General features: G+C 26.9%; 1 protein-coding gene across 1 annotated transcript in view; it reads left to right on the top strand.

Annotated features, from left to right (window-relative positions):
* The window catches only part of LOC107463106 (cyclin-A2-2), a 66104-nt gene that overhangs the window by 51707 nt on the left and 6473 nt on the right, over positions 1–7924 (top strand). The window lies entirely within an intron of this gene.

Here is a 7924-nt window from a genome sequence, read left to right as displayed (position 1 = left end):
TTTAAGATTCTGTTTAAATAATATTGTATTGTTTATTATTCGAATTAATCGGTGTTGCGGTGTCTATATATACTCACGGAAGAATTTTAGATATTTTTTAAATATTGATACTTTAATCATTTTAACTGTTAATTTTAATTATAAAAAAATACAATATATATTAATTAAAATTAATAATTAAAATCACTAGAACATTATTTCAGAAACATTTAAAAAGTTTTCAAATACCCCCATATGTATTGGATGTTGAACTAAAAGTTTACGATGATCCATTATTATTTATTATATTTTGATAATAAATATTCCCACTCATAATAACGTAACAAGTGGTTGAAGACCTTGCCGAAAATGGGTTTGACTCGAGTGGGGAGATTAAAGCCTCATCATATAGTTGATGAGATTAAGTCTCAAAATGGATTTATTCATGATGAACATAATCCATTATTATTTTGATAATCGAATGTTATCCGTTTAATTGTAAGATTGACTGAATCAATTCAAATAATGTTTGATCATGTAAGCAGAGGAAACATTTGAATAATGTTTGACATTGCCAATGTTGGTTCACCAAACCCTCTAAGTAAATGGTACTTAGATTTTTTTAATTTTTTGCTATACAAATGATACATAGTTATTTCTATAATTGTGGCCCTAACAATAATATTTTTCTTGAAAATTTTCACCAATTAATAAAGCACGTATCCGTTTTAAAATATATATTTGAAAACAAAAAAATATTTAATTTCAAAATATTTGATGTCCATATATTTCTAATAATATCAAGATCATATTACATTATTACTTAATTTTTTAATAACATATTTAATTTGATTGTGATAATTAAATAAATATTGATCATATTAATAATTAAATTATTTTTTTAAAGATATCTACCCTTCAATAATTTTTTAATTATTAAATGATGACTTTACTGAAAATTTTGTTAACAATTATTTTTATATTTACTATTAATTTTTTGATATCAATATATATTATTTTAACATTAAATAAAAAAAATTTATCACTGTTAATATGTATAACAATTAATATATATTGATATTGAAAAATAATCTTACTAAAATTTTTTATTTAATGTTAAAATAATAAATATAGATATCGAAAAATTAATAGTAAAATATAAAAAATTGTTAATGAAAATTTTGGTAAAATTATCATTTAATAATTAAAAAATTATTGAAGGGTATTTTAGAAAAAAATATAATTATTAGTTTTTTTTAAAATACAATTTAATCAATAAAAGAATAATTTATTAAAGAATATTTTAGTAAGCAAAATTTAATGATAAAAAATAAAATTTTTGCTAATGGATATTTTTTTTAAAAATATTTTTTTCTTAAAAAATAGATAAAGTTAACATTAGTTAACACAAAAAGTTTAAAATGGATTAAAGAGGAGGTTTTTTAAAAGTTAGAAGGGAGGAGAATGTACATTTATAAAATAGAAAAAAAAGAAGTGTCATTTTAGCATCTCGCAGAGGATAAGAGTGAAATTTTCTCTTCTTTATTTGTCAATTTAAATTCGGATATAAAATTTTATCAATTTATACATTTAATTGTGTTTTCACATCAAAAAAGCAAAAACAAATATTACAATGTTTATGCTTATTTTACTGCCAGCGAAAATAGAACAATTTTTGTCGATGAGTTATAGTTTAAATAACATAATCTCTTCATATTCATTTAAAAAGTCATAAATTTAAATCTCTCTATCTTTAATAAAAAAAAAAATAATTTCTTTATATATTTTTTAATTATTATCAGCAAAAAATGAGAAAAAAGATAAGAAAGAGAAACGTGAGAGTGATTAATTGAGAATAGTTTTTTTTATCTCTTCTCTTTTTTGCCTATTTTCGGTGATCGAAAAAACTTAGAATTTTTTTTTATTTTTGCTAGGAGCAACAGTGAAAAAAATAGTATTTTTTTCACTGCTAATACCACCGTAAATATTGTATTTGTTTTTTTTTTCAGCGAAAATATAACTAAATATTTAAAATAGTAAAATTATGTTAGTTTCTATGAAGCACGGATTCTCTCATGGTGCCGGCGTATCTGTGTCGGACGCGAATTCGACGCCGACACGTGGTGGATACTTCAAATGAGTATATCGGCGGCGTGTCTTCTTGCGGTGCAGAATTTTGGTAGAGCGGTCACGAATCCGAACGAGTCCAACCCGATTCAGATGTTCATGAAACGGATCTTTCTACTGGACTACAAATCTTTAAATGATTTTGTGATTTTATGGCCCGATTAACCAATTTTTTATTTCTAATTTTAAAATATTCTAAAATTAAAATAAATCAAAATTTAAATTTAAAAATAAAATAATTAATAAACCAACACCTAAATCTATTTACCCTTTGTCTTTGATAGCTTACTTACTCACTAGCTTAACCGTTCTTGGTTCTCTGCGTCATATTGAAGAAGAAGAGAAATAGAAGATACAGAGGTTGAAGGTGAATTGAAGAACTACATTGTGTGGTACGTGGTGTTTGCAGATGATGGACTTGGAGGAGAAGAAATTCATACATTTTCTGTTAGTAAGATGGCAAGAGTAGATTAAAATTTTTTATTTTTTTAATAATTGCATAATTTTAAGAATTTTTTATGCAAATATATTTATAATATGATATTTTATTAATTTAATATATTATTTAAATTTTAATTCACAACGTATCCTAAACGTGTCATATCCAATTTTTTATAAAAGAACATGTCGGCGTATCCGTGTCGTGTCGTGTTCGTATTGCGTGTCGTATCGGTGCTTCCTAGGTTAGTTTCACTCTGAGTAGGAATTTTAGGCAAAGAGATCTTATATTATTGTATCTGTTTGTGTTGTGTACGAAGAGATTGTCCTATTCTATCAATCAACAAGTTGATAGGGGCTTGTGGAAGCTGGTTGCGGTTTCTAGAGGGGGTTCAAATATTTCTCATTTGATATTTACCGATGATTTACTTCTTTTCTGTAAAGTTGAAAAACAGCAAATTCAAACTGTAATGGTAGCTTTGGAAAATTTCTGTAGAGCTTCTGGAATGAAAGTTAATGTGGAGAAATATAAAGCGCTATGCTCCAGAAATGTTTCGGCAATAAGAAAAGAGATTTTCACTGGAGTGTCCTCCATCATATTCGTCCAAAACTTGGGCAAGTATTTATGGGTGAACTTTAATCATTCTCGGGTAACACGCGCAACTTTTAACGATGTTCTGGATAAGATTCGTGGAAGATTAACTAGTTAAAAAGGGAGATTGCTTAATAAAGCGGGCATACTCTGTTTGCTCAATTTTATTCCTACTTACTGCATGCAAGTATCTCTCTTCCCTAAAGGGGTAACTATTAAGATAGAATCCATGATGTGAAACATTCTATGGAAGGGTCAAGCTGATGGTAGAGGCATGAATCTAGTTAACTGGAAGGTGTTGGTCACCTCTAAGAAGTTTGGGGTCTGGAAATTAGAGATCATTTTTGTGCTAATATTGCTCTTCTTGAAAAGCTAGTTTGGCAACTTTTTCACCATTCTGACAAGCTATGGGTTCAACTGTTGACAGAGGAATACCATTCTTCTAAGCATGATTGTTTCAGTCGGTCTCGAGGAAGGGGATCTTATGTTTGGAAGAGTATATGTCGAGTTTGGGATATCCTAAAGGAAAGTTTTATTTGGTGCATTTGGAATTTGGAACATAACTTTTGATTTTCTAAATGGAGAAGAAACAGACAATTGTGTCATGAGATGGATTATATTCACATTTCTGATTCAGATCTCATAATTTTGGACTTTTGATCATCTGGACAGTAGAACATTGAGAATATCTATTCTCCTCTGAATCAGTCTCTGCAGAGTAACATTAACTCTTACAACCCGGATGTTCAAGTTGGTTCAGAGGTCGGTTGGTGTTAGACTGATGTGGCTTCAATGGTTTATGATGCTCGTAGTGGTTATTTGTGGCTCAGTAAGTAAATGTTTAGTTGGAAAGATAGAGATAATTGGCTTTGGCTTTGGCATCAACATGTTTCGAAAAAGTACAAATTTTTGGCCTGGCTATGTCTTCGCGAGGATTTTCCTACTGCTGCATTTTATTTTAGGAGGGGTATTTCGCACACGGATAGCTGTCCACGATGTTTCTCAGCTCAGGAATAGGTTTTACATTGCATTTGGAATTGTCCAAAAGCCTAGCTAATTTGGCAAGTTTTGGGGATCTCCGGTCAACCAGTGGATTTGATGAGTTGGTTCTCACATAATAGTAAACAACGCCCCTTTAGATTCTTTTCTGGTCTCTGGTGCATTTGGCATTCGAGGAATAACGAGATCTTTCATCCTCACGAGCATTGGACTACAGACAAGGTGACTCGTATGGCTTTGTCCTTGAAAAAAGCGTTCTGAAATATTTTTGAGTTGCAACGACTATCTACCCCCTCCACCGCCATTAGTGGCTCTTGGATTCTCCCTCAATGGGTACTTTTAAGATTAATTATTATGCTAGCTATCCTGACAATGGTGCTTGGGTTGGTTTTGCTTGTGTTAGTAAAGATTGGAAGGGAAGGTGGCAACGAGGCTGGCTGGGAATAATTGAGAGTCGTAGCATTTTGCAAGGAGAGTTGTTTGCTATTTGGAGAGGTTTTCTTTTAGCATGGGACTCGGAGCAAAGAGACATTATATGTGAGACAGACTGTGTGAAAGCCTTTATTATTGTCAATAATTTACAGGATTGCTCTAGTTTTATTGATTCTTTGATGTTAAAAATCCGAGATATCATATCTTGAAAATGGTGTGCTGATCTCCAGTTGATCTTGAGAGATGCAAACACAATAGCAGATATTATGGCAAAGTGAGAACCCTTTCTCCTCAAGTGAAGCTTCCGTTGAAGGAGTTTGAGAATAGTATTCAACGAGATTGCCTTTTTTTAAGCAATTTCTTGTTTATTTTTATTTTTTTCTTTGTTGTTGTTTTCTTTCAAGTCACAAAAAAATAATAAAATTGTGTATTTTTATTTGAATAAATAAATAATTTATTTTATTTAAATAAAAAACCCTATATTTAGCCTATATGAACTTTTTTATGACTGTATCATACTATGTGAATGCCAAATGTTATATAGAATTTGTGTGTTTTTTAATAAAACTATGTATTTTCTTTTATTTTATTTTTTCAAAATTTATGCATTTGTTATGAGAAATTTTTGTGTTTGATTTCATAAAATTTGTGTTTGTATTATTTAATTGATATTTAAAAAAAAGGACATATTTGAGACTTGGTACTTATTAATTAAAAAAATACTTTTTCATTTAATATTTCTCTATTAAAAACATTTGTATGTTTTTTTCAAGAAATATAAAATGTCGGGTTGAAATAATTTGAAATTTCAAACTTGACTCAAAAATACAACAGGTGAAAATTATAAACTTGAATATGACAAAACAAAATTTGACTTGATCTTCAAGAACACTCCTAATAATAAAAAATTATAAATCATCAAATATTTTTACCATTTTTAAGACTTGAACTAGAAACCAAATAAAATGCTAACCACTTTGACTAAATTTATATCTGCTAATATTAAAAAGTTTAAAATATTTAATATACAAAAAGAAATACTAACAGATATATTTAATGTTAATGAGTTATAATTCAAATAGCATAATTTCTCTATATTCATTTAAGAGATTGTAAATTTAAATTTTTTTATTTTTGGTAAAAAATTAATTTTTATTAGTTAATTCATTAGTTTAATTTTTTATTCATAAATTAGTGTATATTCCTATATTCTATACGGGATAATACATACAATTATATAAAAAATTTATTAAATAAAAAATATATATAATCATTTTTATTATAAATATTTTATATTATTATTAGAAAATAGTCGTATGCATACTGCAATAGTATTTTTATTTTTTCTTTTATTCTCCACATCACATTGTGAGTCTAATAAATTCTTCTTTTCTTCTTCCATAGACTCATCATTTGAGCATTGCTATAATTTTATGTAAGTTTGTCATCAGATCTCCTTTTCCCTTAGCATGTCGCTGTCTTCCTCCTTTATCTCTCTGTTTACATATAAGTTTTCCTCTCTCTTTTTCTCTCACGTTATGAATGATTGAATCTGTATTTCATTAAATATGTACATAGTGAAGTAATTTTGTTATGAAGTTGTGAATTTGTGTTATGATTTTGTTTATATCCGTGCAGTGAGTCTAATATGCATTTCTTTGATTTCTGGCAATATTATGTACTAATATTTTTAATGGTTGATTCTAAAATTATTTTATATAAAAATAAATATATTTTTTGATTGATTCTTCATTGAATTGTGCATGTTCTCATTACATAAAGTTCATTTTGCATTTTTCATTTTAAATCGTTATCTACTTTGGGTTCTAATTATTGATGTTGGCATGTTGCAATAGTTTATATATGTTGATGGAGAATTAGTGTTTTTGTAATTTTGCTTGAATTATATATATGCAATGAGTCTAATTGCTGATGTTGCAATAGTTTGTTCAAATTTTTCAAGAGGTGCTTTATATATAGTTTGCTTAGTTTTTTCAATTTTTTTTAATATAGGTGCTTTAAGATTATTTTATGGCTAACTAGGTTAGAGAAGACACACAAAGCAACAATGTTGTTCCTAATGATATTGAGATTGAAATTTAGAGTAATGCTAATCCACTTCATATTAAATTTGTAGTGATCAAATATTAGTTTTTTTAATTTTATTTATGTATGTAATAATTTATTGACTACTGGCAGACCCGAAATTAAAGGAACTTCAATCTATGGTGGATTAGTTCTCGGCTTGCTGAAATAGAAAATACAGTGAAAAATCATATTTGTTTTGAAAGTAGAATAATTCTCATTGATAGCAATACTTGTGGAGATTTGTCTTTATTAAAATTTAAATGTGACAACTTTATTTGTTGGTATCATATTCAATCATGAAGTCAAAACAATATGATCAACGTTGTTACCGGTTAATATTTCACATTTTGACATAATTTTTAAGTTTTCAAAGGCTTATGTGTTTGTTTGGGCGCCATTATTCTAGTAAAAAAAATATATTTGTTATTTTTTAGCGTATTTGACAAATTTCCAGTAGTAAAAATAAAAGCACTAAAAAAATAAAAAAGATCTTTTTTGAGAAGCTGTAGGACTTGTTTGGGTGAGTTTCTAAGAAAATATCTTTTTTTGAGTTATATTTTTTTAAAAGATCTTATGAAAAAGTAAAAGTAATTTTATGTTTGGGTATCTCATGTAAAAAGATCTTTTTATCTATCAATTATGTTTGGGTATAATAATATAAAAGTACTTTTTATTTATTTATTATATGAAAAATATCTTTTTTTAAGGAAAAAAGATTTTTTTAAAAAAAGATGTTTTTCTGATTTTTCTAGTACTTTTATTTTTACTACTAGAAATTTGCCAAACACACTAAAAAATAAAAAAGATATTTTTTCAATGAAAAAAGATCTTTTCTTATCAAAATAATGGTGCCCAAACAAGTACGTAATTTACATTTTTTTAAAAGATCTTTTTTCTTAAAAAAAAGATGTTTTTCATGTAATAAATAAACAAAAAGTACTTTTATATTGTTATATCCAAATATAATTGATAAATAAAAAGATCTTTTTGTATGAGATATTCAAACATAAAATTACTTTTATTTTTTCATAAGATATTTTAAAAAAAGTTTAAATTTTTTTTTCTTAAAAACTTATCCAAACAAGCCTATCTCACTACAAAAGCTATTAAATTAATTAATATTCTTTAGTAATATTATCAAAACACTATGGATGATTATAAATTTACGTGAAAAAAACCTTAATAATTTTTGTATTCAATATATAATTTATTCTATTAAAAAATAAATTATTATTTCTAAATTGATAAATGTATTTTCTCTTATTTTTA

The sequence above is a fragment of the Arachis duranensis genome, chromosome 8, assembly GCF_000817695.3.
Source record: "Arachis duranensis cultivar V14167 chromosome 8, aradu.V14167.gnm2.J7QH, whole genome shotgun sequence".
NCBI classification, from domain to species: Eukaryota; Viridiplantae; Streptophyta; class Magnoliopsida; order Fabales; family Fabaceae; genus Arachis; species Arachis duranensis.
Note: the sequence above shows the minus strand (reverse complement) of the source record. Positions and strands in the feature narration are given on the sequence as shown.